The following is a 15,114-nucleotide window of genomic DNA, read 5'->3' on the forward strand; positions in this document are numbered from 1 at the left end:
CTTGCAAGTTGGCACTGATGGCACCTTCCATGGGGCTACATCATCAATGTGATGATGTCACTTCTGCATGATGTCATTGCATTGGGGACATGCCCTCCCCTTCCAGGAATGCCCCCCAGTGTTCCCTGCCAGGGAGGAGGTAGGACTTGGCAACTCTAGATATACAACAGTAATGGGATAAAATGACAAATCTGTGGCGGAATTTTAGCAAGGAGACTTGAAGATTCATGTATACATACATTTTGTTCACATTTGTTCACTGTTAAAAACTTTGACAAAAAGTTTATACTCAAAGTTGTGTTTCTTAGGGATTTTTTTCCTGCCACCAATTGTTAGCCTTTCAGTGGGGGGCTAAAATTTGCTGAACTTGTGATTTTCTTAAACACCTTCTGCTATTGGATCTCAGTTTCTTTGGTCTTCATTTATTTCTTGGCCTCATATTTGAATGTCTTTACTGGAACTGATAATTGAAGTTCAATTGTTTATTCTTTTTGGGGGAGCATCCTGGATTCTTTAAAAAATATGTGTATAATGTTATGGCTACAGTGGCTTTTAAGGTTTGAAATTGTCAACAATGCGGAACTCCACAATGGACCCTGGGCCCCAACAAAAGTTCAGTGCAAGCTTGCCAACGGCATAGGATAGCATGGAATTATAAATTAGTTTGTTATTTTTAAGGGTTATTGTTTTCTAGTATTTCAGCTATAATAATTTTAACTTTATTCTGCTTAAGTGGATACTGGGGTTCTCCCAAAGCATCATTGGTTCTCTTATATTGTGGTTTAAGCTATATAGAGAAGGTGTCAGCTTTTGTTTTCTTTGCAAAGCATACCAAATTGTGTGGATAGTTCCCTCAATATTTAGTTTTTAATATCTGATTTATTCCCAATATCAGGACCTTAGTAAAGCAAATAATTTAATAAAACCTGACAGAACCTGGCCAGTTCTGGTCGGTTTCACAGGGGGCCTCTAAGGAATTATTGATAAACCTGGCCCATAGTGTAAATCTCTCAAATTGCCTTGCTCCTATTCTTGAAGAAAACAAATTGAAGAAATCATTATGTTTATTTAAGTATTAATGTTGGTTTTAGAAGTGGGATTTTCTATATCTATTAATTTTAACTATTTATTGTCTGTGTGGAGTGCCAAAGACTACAGTGACAATCCTAGACACACTGTTTTGCCACAGGATGTCACTTGGCTGGGCAGGCTTTGCTTCTCTTTCAGAGTAGCTACAAAAGCAGGCAAAACACACAGATGTAAAACTTTTAGATCAACACTATGAATTTTGAGTTGAGATAAAGAAAATCACAAAATGTCGTACTCAATAAGAGAGAAGGAATTATCTCTGACCGTATTAAAAATAAAGCAATACAATCTCCAACAAGCCAGAGTTCTAAACATCTTCCACCAAGCAAGTTGTTAATGACCTTAATTAATTTATAAGGTTTTGAGAACATCAATAGCTTCTGCATGGTGCTGCTAATAATCTATTGTCTACTCCACATCCTGTTTAGTAAATCAAGCTTGCTTATGGACATTCATAAGATAACTTAAAGATGCAAATCAAATAAATGTCACTGCTTCTTATCTTCTATTTCTTGATAACATAATTGGCAAGAAAATATTTGTGGGTTTTTTTTTGTTTTTTGTTTTCAGTCCTCCAGCCATGCTGATTTAGGACACACAGAGACTATACATACAACCATTTTACACCTGGTTTTATCTGTACCCAATGAGTTGAAAAAACACTTGTCTTTTCACTTGGTGAGAAGACAGTTGACCAAGTACCATGCAGTGAGACAGCCAATGTGGGACAGTTTGCTTGCTTGTATGGACATACTTAAACACTCTTGAAAATAACTAGCAGTTGTTTGTACTGTCCACTTCTATTGAACATAATTATTTCACTTCCAGTATTAGCCAAATTTTATATACTTACTGCAGCACTAGAGACAATGGATTGAAGCTAACTAAACTGGAAATTTCCATCCCCTTTCTCAATTAAGACTCCCTTTATGTCATTCCTTGGAGTTCCCTTTCCTCCATGAGCAGCATTTTGCGGATGGGGAAAGATTTGAAAGAAAGTTTCATTCTGCCACTGGAAACTTTAGTCTGGATCTGATCCAATATTTCTTACTGGTTTTTGGGTTGTCTTTAAGCATTCATGGGTTGGATCCATCTGCCCTTTTCACTCAGTGTCACCACTTTCCCCTTCATACTACAGCCCCGATTTCACAAGACCTTTATACATGTAGGTCCTATATGTCATATACAAGGTTGGATCTAATCAGCTTTTCTGCTGGTGAAAAAAGGAGACAACCTTGTTGACCACTCAAAAAGGCTATGCTGAGAATCATGGAAGATACATATGATTAAAAACTTTGTAAAATAGATCAACAGGGGCTAGATGTATTCTGCAATTGTATAATATCGCTAGGTGAGGCATCAGTGTCCTATCAAGTTTACTTTTTTCATACAGTGCCACAACATTGATGAAATTTGACAGAATAAAACAAACTAAACAGTATTCTTGACCTCACTTGCATTTACTACAGAATATGCAAAACCATGAAAGACATGCAAATCTGCTTTTAAAAACACTGTAAACAAATTTTTAAGGTCTTAATTAAGGAATGTATATTTGGTACTCTGTTACAAAATAGATTAAGCTTCATTTTTAAAAAAACCCATGTCTGTAAACTTACCTCAGTGAGAACATGGAAGGTAGCAAGTGACACTACCTCTTCAAACAAAATGAGTAGGAAGACTGTTACTACATATATGTGCTTTGATATATCTAGTCCAAATTTATACTTGCAAAAATCTCAAAAGTAGTTATAAATATATTTGAATAACAGGATTCTTGGAAATATCAGTATCCAGGTCTTTTTTTTCTGGGGAAAAATCAGGAATATCCAGGGCCCTGGATCCTAACCCTTTCCCTCTCCTCTTTAATGGGCAATGGGAGGGAGAAGAGAAGGGAAGGGAAGCATCTCTCCTGAAAAGGAGGAAAAGAGGCTCCCAGCTGGCACAAGTTTTGCCTAGTCCAGGGAAGATAGTTCCCAGCCTGTTTGAGTCTCACTTAGCTCCTGGCTGATACAAGTCTCAGCTGGCCTGGGGAAGGTGGCTCTCAGCTAGTGCAAGTCTGGCCTCGTCTTGGGAAGGCAGTCCCTGGTTGGTGAGAACCAGACAGCACAGCTGTGGGTATGGCTGGCTCATTCTGCCTTCTTCCCTTCCTCCTTTGTGTATGTGAGGGGCTTTTCAGGGCCATTTCCCCTGCCAGTCCAACCCTGCAAGTAGGATGGCTAGAGGCACCTTGTTCAGAGGCTTGTACAATTGGATCCCTTGGTTAAGAACATAAGAAAATAAGAGAAGCCATGTTGGATCAGGTCAATGGCCCATCAAGTCCAACATTCTGTGTCACACAGTGGCCCAAAAAAAAAATTATATATATATACACACACACACACACACACTGTGGCTAATAGGCACTGATGGACCTCTGCTCCATATTTTTATCTAACCCCCTCTTGAAGCTGTCTATGCTTGTAGCCGCCACCACCTCCTGTGGCAGTGAATTCCACATGTTAATCACCCTTTGGGTGAAGAAGTACTTCCTTTTATCTGTTTTAACCTGACTTTTAACCTCAATTTCATCGAATGCCCACAAGTTCTTGTATTGTGAGAAAGGGAGAAAAGTACTTCTTTCTCTGCTTTCTTCATACCATGCATTATCTTGTAAACCTCTATCATGTCACCCTGCAGTCGACGTTTCTCCAAGCTAAAGAGCCCCAAGCGTTTTAATCTTTCTTCATAGGGAAAGTGTTCCAACCCTTTAATCATTCTAGTTGCCCTTTTCTGGACGTTTTCCAATGCTATAATATCCGTTTTGAGGTGCGGTGACCAGAATTGCACACAGTTTTCCAAATGAGACCGCACCATCGGTTCAATGCACTAGAATCTCAGGGGTTCTTTAGATCCCCGCAACACTGGTGTCATTAGGTTTTAAAACTACTCTAGACTCCCCCCCCCAAAAAAAGTCCCCCATAGGTAATAATTCAGAAATGAACCCAAATCCCAAAATGCTACTTGGAGATTAAATACATTAAATACTGGTATTTCTGCCCTTCCCAAAATTTTAGAACAACTCCCCCCCCCCCCCTTAGTTGTATAATGCTGTTACTAGAAGATGGACCTCATATGTTTATGAAGCTTCAACTTGCTTAGCAAACTTTTGTACTACTTTATAGCTCTTCTACAAGGATCCACAGCATAATTCCTTCCCTTTCTTGGCAAAGTGTTTACCAAAAATGGGAGAGATATCATACAGTACATTGTCTCTCTTTGTCAAGCGAGGTCGATACTAACACAATATTAGGTATGGAAACATGTCTACACTTTTTAAATTACACTGGTAGCAAAGAGATTTAGAGATTTACTTTAAAATTACTATGATGTAGATTTTTTTGGAGGGATATCTGCCTTTGTATGATAGAGATACTCTCAGCAAAAGCAGTTCAAGAAATTAAATTGAAAGACATACATTAACAGTTTTAGGTTTATTGGATTTATATCCTGCCCTCCCCGCCAAAGCAGGCTCAGGGCAGTTCACAACCAGTAAAATCAAACAATTCACTCATATTACTTACTTCCTAAATTAAAATTAAACTATTAAAACAGTTAAAACAGTCTGATGCTAATATCATTTCATATTATTTCATTTCAGATGGTGTTCGGTATATTTTAGGTGTCATTCCCTATTACCATACCAGTCATTCCAGATCAATTAAAGGCCAGCCGGAACAGTGTTGTCTTACAGGCCTTGTGGAACTGGGTTAGGTCTCGCAAGGCCCTAACTTCTTCCGGAAGCTGATTTCACCAATAGGGGGCAGCAATCGAGAAGACTCTCTCTCTAGTGGACTTCAATCTTGCCTCCCTTGGCCCGGGGATCACTAATAGATTTTGCGTCCCAGATCTAAATAGAGCCAGTTTAATGTAGTGGTTAAGTGTGCGGACTCTTATCTGGGAGAACCGGGTTTGATTCCCCACTCCTCCGCATGCACCTGCTGGAATGGTCTTGGGTTAGCCATAGCTATCGCAGGAATTGTCCTTGAAAGGGCACCTGCTGTGAGAGCCCTCTCAGCCCCACCCACCTCACAGGGTGTCTGTTGTGGGGGGGAAGATATAGGAGATTGTAAACTACTTTGAGTCTCTGATTCAGAGAGAAAGGCGGGGTATAAATCTGCAGTCTTCTTCTAAGTACCCTCTGGGAAACGTGTGGGGAGAGACAGTCCCTAATAGCATTTACTAAGATCAGAAATGTAACTTTGTAGAGGTTTTCTGTTAATTTGTTGTATTTTAGTTTTTTGCTACACTGGCCTTAAGATACTTTAACAATTGTTACTTGTATTTTGGAAAAAAAATGATGTAATCCTGTTGTGTAGGATTTGGTTAATTGGGTTATTGTATGTAAAAGACATGTCTCAATGTTCTTATGAGCTGAAAACATTATTTGCACAATGAAATTGCAACTTTCAATGTCATAAACGTAGCTGTCATCTGTGCATTAGACATGGGCACAAACCAAACCACGAATCATAATTTGTGCATGCATCAGGCTGATTCATGAATCATTTTGAACCATTTCTGACCATGGTACTTTGTTTGTTTCATCTTTGCAGTTCATTTTCCCATATAACATGATGCTGATTCAATCAATTGCTGGCAATTCTAGGGGTGGACTCCTGGGAGCCCTAGAAATACCCATAGCAGTTGTCCATAGCTTGATTGGTAGCTCTGGGAACCAATAATGGAGCTCCCATTCTGCAGTACAAAGAGCTGTAAGTGAGAACTGAAGATGAGCTTTCCTGGTGGCACCGCTTGGGGAGGGGGCTATAATTCGGACATTCCAAATCAATTCTTTGCCAAATTTGGAAGGCATGTGGAGGAGATCCTGCTGAAGATTCCCAGTGAGTTTAACACCTCCTGAACCAAATGAACCACAAACCATGTCAGAAATCAAACAAATCATGAAACAAAACAAGCCACCATTTTTCTCGGACTGTGCCCATCCCTACTGTGCATTGTTCATTGTTTAATGCATTGTCTTTTTTGTGTGGATGCTAATTTTACATAGTCTTAAAACCCAGAAAATGTGAAATATAGTGATTGCCCTAAATAAATCAATGATTTTTGTGCAATCTTTTTTCTCTGTCCTGGAAAGTCTTTTGGTTGATCCCTTCTTGTGATGTCTATCACCGTATCGCAAGGGATTCACAGCACAATAAGCTTTCACTCTCCTTGGCAAAGTGCTTGCCAAGAGTGACAGACATTACATTGTATATCCCTTCCTTTAAAGCACTCTGTCAAAAAGAAGTATAAAGATATCCATCTTATTCTACATCAACGCCACATAAAGGAGGCAAATAGTTTTGCACGCTGAAAAGGGGGTTTGTTTTTGCAGAAAACAACAGGTTTTGCAGCACTCCCCACATTTCAGGGCAGTGCTAGCAGATATTAGTTCATGAAATAAAAGCTGTTGCTATTTAACCCTGAGCTAGGTTGGATCATATGATGGGGAATAATAGATTCCATGTGTGTGATCCCTGACAAGGTAGCATATTGATCTTCCTCACATTGATGTACCTCTAATTTTGCCCCAAAGACTCTTCATTGTCAAGGAACTTACCTGTTCTCAATCACACAATACTTACTTACTGCATCAGAATTGGGACAGTGTACCAGGCAGGTGAGGTTGTAAGGTATGGACATATGAAGCTGCCTTATACTGAATCAGACCATTGGTCCATCAAAGTCAGTATTGTCTACCCAGACTGGCAGCAGCCCTCCAGGGTCTCAAGCGGAGGTTTTTCACACCTATTTGCCTGGACCCTTTTTGGAGATGCCAGGGATTGAACCTGGGACCTTCTGCTTTCCAAGCAGATGCTCTACCACTGAGCCACCGTCTCTCCCCTATGTCATGCTCCACTATGTCATGTCCTAGTGTCATGCTCCACTATGTGCCTGGAAGTATACAGTCTGAGTCGACCTTTTATAGTAACTTTTCAAGATTTTTTTTCTATCAAACTACTAATACACGGCACAATTTGCAATCCAGAGGGGAGTTAGGCAGGGGTGCCCGATCTCCCCCTTCTTCTTCATAATGGCAATGGAACAGTTAGCCCAACGTCTTAGAAATTCGGGGAGAATTGAAGGATGTCATCTAGGCAAGGAAGAAATTAAGTTGAATTTGTTTGCAGACGATCTGATTATAGTTATAGTTAACCCAAAAGAAGCAGTAAAGGAGATACAGATTATATTAGAGGATTTTGAATCAAACTCGGGACTAAAAATTAATATGGCAAAATCAGAAATAATGTACATTAATGTAAAAAGAGAGGAAAGGAAAGAGATTCATGAACAGGCAGGGATAGGACTAGGGGTCAAGAAAATCAGATATTTAGGAATAGATTTAGTCAAAAATGTTAAAAAGTTGGTAGAAAAGAATTATAACAGAATATGGAGTACAATAGTAAAAGATATGAAGAGATGGGGCAAGAAGATGTTAAACATAACAACTAAGATTAGTATAGCGAAAATGTTTTGGACTTCAAAATTATTATACTTATTCCAAACGATACCTTTAGAAATTAAAAAACAAAAACTCGATAGTTGGAACGCAAAAATAAAAGAATGGATATTCGGTAGCAAAAAAAGTAGAGTTTCAAGGCATTTCATATATGCGCATAATACAAGCATGGGTTGGGGGGCCCCAGATCTGAGGAGTTATTATGAAGCATTTCAATTAAAAGCATTAATGGAAATAGGAGAGGAAAGGGAGAAGAAGTGGGTAAGAGTAGAGAATGAGGCAAATAATGGAATAGGGAATTTAGGGGTTTTCACTGGACGCAAGATCAAAGTTAACATATTAGAAAGAGGACTGAGGAAAACAGCGCTAATGATTTGGAGAAAATGGAAATTAAAATGGTTAAAGGGAACATCTAAACAAACCCCATTAGAGGCCTTTGATGAGAAGAGTGAAGATAAGGGATGGTGGAGATTACTCAGTAAAAAAGGGTAAAACAGGTTACAAGATATGTTAGGTGGGCCGACACTCAAACCATTGCAAACGTTATACGATGAAATAGGTAGGAGATATTGGCTGAAAATAACAGGGTTATATAACAGAATTAGGAAGACAATAGAAGACAGATTGGTGACTGAAGGAGAACCAATGGAGGAGTTGTTAAAAGGGATGATAAAAACAAAGAAGGGGACAGTAGGAAGGATATATAGAAAAATGACGACGGATAAGGAGGAGATAAAAAATTTAGTTAAAAAAAATGGAGCTCTGAAACTAACTTAGCAGATAATGTATTTGACAGTCTCAAGAAAGGTATACATCAGCTTAAAACACATAAATTTAGAGAACTGGAGTTAAAGTTCCTCATAAAATGGTACAGAATGCCAGCAACGTTAGCCAATATGTTCCAGGGTTTGAATTCTAACTGTTGGCACTGTGGAAAGAAAAAAGGATGGTATTCCCACATGTGGTGGGAATGCTCAAAAGTTAAATCCTTTTGGGAAAAGGTAATAGAGCATATCCATAACTTTTTTGCTATAAGACCAAAGATAGATCCAGATTTAATGTTCGGGAGCATATTAAATAAACATGGAGTCAATAAAGAAGGGCTGGATCTATTCAAAGCAATGGTGCTAGCTGGCAAGACTGTAATAGCCTTTGGCTGGAAGGATAAAACCAAATGGACGGAGCAAAACTGGCATAATTATTTATTTGAATATGTTCAGTCGGACATTATAGCCATGATTAATCGAGATGAGCAATGGGGGTCAAAAACAAAAAGGATAAAGGAGAAATGGTATCCATATTTAAAGTGGTCACTAGAAGGTCAACGGCGGGACATTCGGTGGAAGCTTCTTAATTTGTGCCCCTGGTTAGAAAGTTGAGTATGCAAGGGAGGGATTAGGGAAGAAAAATAGATTGATGATTGTAATAGGAAATCAAATCCTAGGTACTAAAACATTCTCATCCCTACCGTCAGGACAGGAAAAGCTCGGAAGTGACAAGAATATGAAGGTGAAAGAGAAAATGGACTTAATAAGGCCTAGAAGGGGAAGAAGACCAAAGAGCGACTGTACTACTTGAAAGCGAGAAGGCCTCAATATGGACTGATATAAGAACATTTAGACTAAAAGGACCGAGCAAGAATACCTTGTAAAGGGGGATAGAGATTTAGATGTATACTCTGTATGAGAAAAAGGATAAGCTCGATGTAAATGATCAAAACAATAAATATATTTATATATTAAAAAAACCTACTAATACTAGGAGAGCTGCAATTTACCTTTGGATATATAAATGAAATGCAGAACTGCGATAGAGGGTGAAGGGTTAAAATTGGTCCTACCTAAACTGTGAAAAAACACTTACATTCTTCACATTGATGATTTGCATGCATCTTCCTGTTGAAAGACTTTTCTAAATCACTGTTTTGACTAAATTATTTAGTTAGGCAAAAACATTTTCTACTGACTTCATGCACAGCTTATAGTATTCAAAAGAGAAACTAATCATTTTGGTCATCTTATGACAGTGGAAGGCCTTGAAGCTAAAATATTTTTTCTATTGGGTTTAAATAAGCAAGCTTAAAATATATACACAAAAATACACTTACACTTTTTCTAAATTCTCAAAACAACATTATTTAAAGTCCTAACAGAGTCTATTGCTTAAACTATAGTGAAGTACGGGTAACTGGCTTCAGGATTCCTCAAAGGAGCTGAGGAAACAAACTGCTGAGATTACCTTCCAAAATAAGCACTAGTGATTGTGGATCACTAAAACCTCTTCTTCAAGTCTGAAAAAAATCCTAGAGCTATTTGAGAAGGCAATCAGAATCTCTTTCATATTAATAAGATAAGACCATCTCCTGTAACAAATTAACAGACTGAACTTGGTGTTGCAAACCTTTTCTGAAAGCACATGACCTTCTGAAACCTTTTCTGAAACCACATGACCATAGAAACTTGGTTAAAAAGTGCTTCCAGGCCTCTCAAAGTAACTTAGTTTTCCCATAGACTTCCCCAGCCTTCACCACCATGTTGCCAAACCTGTGCTCAGACCAAACTCAAGCAACAAAACCATTATTTTAAATCTTCTCTCACATGCTTTATTTTCTCTTGTCTTCTCTGGAAACTTGGTCTCAAACCAATCCTTAGCCCTCTTCCCAGCTGTCCAGTTGCTTTCCTAAAGCCTCTCTCTCCCCACATTTGCTAACAAATCCACTAAGACTGTTCTCCAAGGCTCTCCTCGTCATTCCTTCTCTTTGGTAGTCTTCCCATTTTCTCCCCTGACTAGATTCCATTAAAGTCCCATCTTTTTCACTTGTATCCTCCCCTCCTTTCCATTCTCAAATCTCATTCTTTTTCCTTCCCTAAACAGTCTCCATTAGAGAATCCAGCTTCAATGGCTCCTCTCCCCTTCTCTCTCTCTTCCAACCAATCTGCTTTCTTTTTCCTCCATGAGCAACTGCTATTAGCAGCTTTAGCTTAGGTGACTCTTTTTTACCACTCGTTAAGCAATCTTGCCCTATCACTCCTTCTTACACCTTACATGAAACCAAACACGGAGTTAGCACCATCCAAGAGTAACTAATGGGCTGGCACCACCCAATACTCATTGGGCTGATTCCAGCTAGGGATTTTTGCTGATTATACAGTAAACTCTTTTATTGTGTGAATTGCCAAAAAAGTTCAGTTTTCTACTTGATACTTATGCTTTGGAGCCATTAATACTTATGCTTTGGAGCCATTGAATCTCTGATTTTAGAACAGTCACCTCTTCCTTTCTATTATATATCTTCCTTCTCAAACACACTTGCTTATAAATAGGCTCAAAAACACTATACCTGAATCAGTTGAGCACTTATGAATGTGCACACATGTGTATTCACTTATTCTGTTAATGGGGGAAGAGTGAGGCAGAGTCAATAATCAATGCCTATGCTTTAGTTCCAGTAGGGAAAATGCAGGTTTGATCTTGCAGCCATGGACACAACAAGCTGTCACCATCAAACTCACCAAGCATTTAGCAGGTGGTGCTAAATGAACAAGACCAATATATTTAAGATACATTTTATTAATATGAAGCAATACTGTATGCTGGCCAGAGCTGACTGTAAAAAGTATCCTCTCTGTTCAAATCCTAGTTCATCTACAACTATCTGGTACAGACACAGCTAAGTCTTAAGGACAAGGGCTCTTGGCATTCCACTGTATCCAAAAATCCACCCTCCCTTCCCTTGTCATTATGAACCATGGTTTAGAAATGTTACCAGCATTAATCATAGGCTTCCCAACCCCCCCCCCCCGCCCTGCCGGGGGACCCCTGGATTAGCAGCCTTTTCCCCTGCTCTCCAAAAATGCGGAAGCGGGGGTGGGGGTGGGGAAACGGCACAGCCTCCTTTTGCGAGGTGCATGCTGGGACTCGTAGTCTTTGCGTCCTCTACGGCTGCTACAGGTGTCTCCTCGGGGAGTCTGGCCGGCAGAGGGGGGGAGCTCCGCCCCCAGAGGACCATGTGCGTTTCTACCTCCGGAGGCTTCAGTTGCTGATTGAAAGGCTTACTCTTGGGATGCGGTGTTTGTGTTACTTTGAAGAAGTTGGCAGCAACTCGTGAGTAGAGAGGTCAATCCCCCTTCAGTGTTGCCAGAAATAGGGGGGGGGGGAGTCTGCTGAGTACTTCATTATTCTCTATGTGGAGATCGATTCTCATAGGGTATAATGGGGAATTGATCTGGAGGTTTCAGGGGCTCTGGGGACGCTGCTTTTTGAGGTAGAGGCACCAAATTTTCAGTATAGTATCTAGTGACTCTCCCCAAAGTATCCCCCAAGTTTCAAAATGATTGGACCATGGGGTCCAATTCTATGAGCCCCAAAAGAAGGTGCCCCTATCCTTCATTATTTCCTATGGAAGGAAGACATTTAAAAAGGTGTGCGGTCCCTTTAAATGTGATGGCCAGAACTCCCTTGGAGTTCAATTATGCTTGTCACACCCTTGTTCCTGGCTCCGCCCCGATGTCTCCTGGCTCCACCCCCAAAGTCCCCAGATATTTCTTGGGCTTGGCAACCCTAATTAACCAGAGTGTCCTTCATAAACTGAACCCACAAGCTGAAGTGGGTCTGTAAATCATGGTTATGTGAAGTCAGAGTAACATTAACTATAGATAGTGCCAGTGTATTAAGATTAAGGAAATGAAGGGTAAATGTGTCCCAAAGAAATGGGAGGAAAGAGAACTTGTATTTTTAATACTTGATTCTATTTTCCAAGCCACTGTTTTCAGGTATCTGCAAATATCTTCCACTGAGCCATGCTATTTGGCTGGCTTTAAGCAGCAAGTTCCCTTGGCTTTATAGTCTATTTAATTTTCTCTGTCGCATCACCTATCCTGTTGTAGTGATTAATGAAATAAGTTATGTAAACCACTTTGCATGCTCAAAGTGCTATATAATATTAATAGCCATGCAGAGTTTCAATTATGATAACAAAGTGGAATGCTATAAGCACAAATAATTTATAATAGACATACTTCTAACACAATGTTATTGTTATTATGTGACAGGCCTGGCCTATAAATATACACAATTTGTGGAATATAGATCTAAAATTTAGATCTCAAGGCTGTTTGTAAATAATGTATATAGCAATTCTAATGCTCAAATTGCTTTGCAATTTATATTATTTGTTTCAACCCTCACATCAATTCAGAGAGGTAGATCACTGTTATTATCAGCATTCACAAGGATAACTGAGGGAAGCAAATAACTCTGAAATAATATTTCTCTGGCCTCTGATCAGGTAGCAAAAAATCTAATTCAAATGGTAGCATGGATGTCTTTGTACACTAAAATTAGAATGGAAGAGGTGATATCTTGCTAAGCAAATGGATTTTATGCATTATGTAGTTCTGCAAAATTAGCAGTCATAACTTGACGAGCAATTGCACTGAATTTTGGAACTGGAGAGATTTTGAAAGGGGAATCCAGTATGTTTGAGCAGGCCCTTAGCCAGAATTTTTTTTAAATGGGGAGGGGAATAAGTATAGTAGCAGTGAGCACATCATTTTGAGTGAGCTATGAAAAAGCTAGAGCCCCGTGGCGCAGAATGGTAAAGCTGAAGTACTGCAGTCAGAGCCCTCTGCTCACGACTTGAGTTCGATCCCAGCGGAAGCTGGTTCAGGTAGCCAGCTCCATGTTGACGCATCCTTCCATCCTTCTGAGGTCAGTAAAATGAGTACCCAGCTTGCTGGGGGGAAGTGTAGATGACTGGGGAAGGCAATGGCAAACCACCTCATAAAAAGTCTGCCATGAAAATGTTGTGAAAGCAACGTCACCCAGAGTCGAAAACGACTGGTGCTTGCACAGGGGACTACATTTATCTTATGAAAAAGCTATGGTGTGGTGGAAAGTCACTAATGGCAAACCACCTCATAAAAAGTCTGCCATGAAAATGTTGTGAAAGCAACGTCACCCAGAGTCGAAAACGACTGGTGCTTGCACAGGGGACTACATTTATCTTATGAAAAAGCTATGGTGTGGTGGAAAGTCACTACAAGAAATCATTCTACAAAGTTAAATGATAATCCATTTTTTTAAAGCAAATATCCCCTTCCTTTATTTACACATGATGAACAGAATCCCACCCCCATATTGTCCCAATTCCAATTTCCTGGGTTGCAGTGTGCCAAATAGGAATCCCATCTCCACCAATGTATCACCATAAAAGTGTTTCTTCCTGTGAGCATGAAATGAGGCTTTGGTAACAGAGATCATATTAGGAAGTGCATTTTTGGATGATTTTTTTTTATTCACAACACTATCGTATTCCATTAAACTCATCCCCCCACCTTCTGGGAAAAAACCTCAACCCCTGCTCTGGTTTGGATCCACATAACTTGCTATAAGAACTTAAGGACAGCTATAAAGGCACTCAGGCTGGAATGCAATACAGTTGACAACCTCCAGGTGCTGCCTCAAGAACCCCCAGAATTAAAAGTAATCTCCAGACTAGAGAGATTACTTTCCCTAGAGAAAATGGCTACTTTAGGCCCCACCCCCAGTCTTGTAATGCAGCCCTATCTTATATCATGTCTATTAAAGAGCTTGTTATCATTCAACTGGCGACTCCTCCATGCATAGAACCCATTATATTATAGTAGCGACAAGGATGGGATCCAGATGAGCGAGGCCCAGGACCAACCGGCATTGCCAAACGCGCAGAGCTCCAGTGCTACCACGCAACAGGCACTGCTGACCGGTCCAACCATGGCCACCGTGTCCAGATTGCAAAACTCCATTCCGGAGTTTGACATAACACAGCCTGAGGCCTGGGAAACCTGGGTCAAAAGACTCAAGTACCACCTCGTGGCGCAACGAATCAAGGATGATGAACCAGAAATCAAAAAGGCCATCCTGCTGAGCAACTGCAGGATCGTAACCCTACAGCTTGCAGAGGGCCTGGTTGCACCAGGAACACTCGAAGCATCCTCCGACGAGATCATCAAGGCGCTGACCGGCCATTTTGTCCCGAAGTCTACCCACCTCATCCTGTGGCTACAGTTCCTTGACAGATTCCAGGAACCAAATGAGACGGCCGCAGCCTTCCTGGCCCGCCTGCGTAACATGGGAAGGAAGGCGGACTACGGCGCGCAACTTGAAGACGCTCTGATCGTGAAGTTTACTCACGGCCTCTGGGACGCAAAGGCATGTAGGAAAATTGCTACGGAAGATGATCCTACCTTGGCAAAGGCTCTACAGGCTCCCCTTTAGGGGAGGGACGGTGGCTCAGTGGTAGAGCATCAGTTTGGGAAGCAGAAGGTCCCAGGTTCAATCCCTGGCATCTCCAAAAAAAGGGTCCAGGCAAATAGGTGTGAAAAACCTCAGCTTGAGACCCTGGAGAGCTGCTGCCAGTCTGAGAAGACAATACTGACTTTGATGGACCAAGGGTCTGATTCAGTATAAGGCAGCTTCATATGTTCAGATAGCCACCACCGCTGAGGATGCGAGTAAGGAGAAGGCCTGCTGTCCAGGCACCA

At 40.5% G+C, this 15,114-nt stretch overlaps 1 protein-coding gene and 1 non-coding gene across 4 annotated transcripts in view; both read right to left on the minus strand.

Annotated features, from left to right (window-relative positions):
• DGKB (diacylglycerol kinase beta) overlaps positions 1-15,114 on the minus strand; it is a 475,459-nt gene that overhangs the window by 227,062 nt on the left and 233,283 nt on the right. The window lies entirely within an intron of this gene.
• TRNAS-GGA (transfer RNA serine (anticodon GGA)) lies at positions 6,900-6,966 on the minus strand. Its single transcript has one exon. It is a non-coding gene; the product is annotated as a tRNA-Ser (tRNA).

Source organism: Heteronotia binoei, chromosome 10 (genome assembly GCF_032191835.1).
Source record: "Heteronotia binoei isolate CCM8104 ecotype False Entrance Well chromosome 10, APGP_CSIRO_Hbin_v1, whole genome shotgun sequence".
NCBI lineage: Eukaryota > Metazoa > Chordata > Lepidosauria > Squamata > Gekkonidae > Heteronotia > Heteronotia binoei.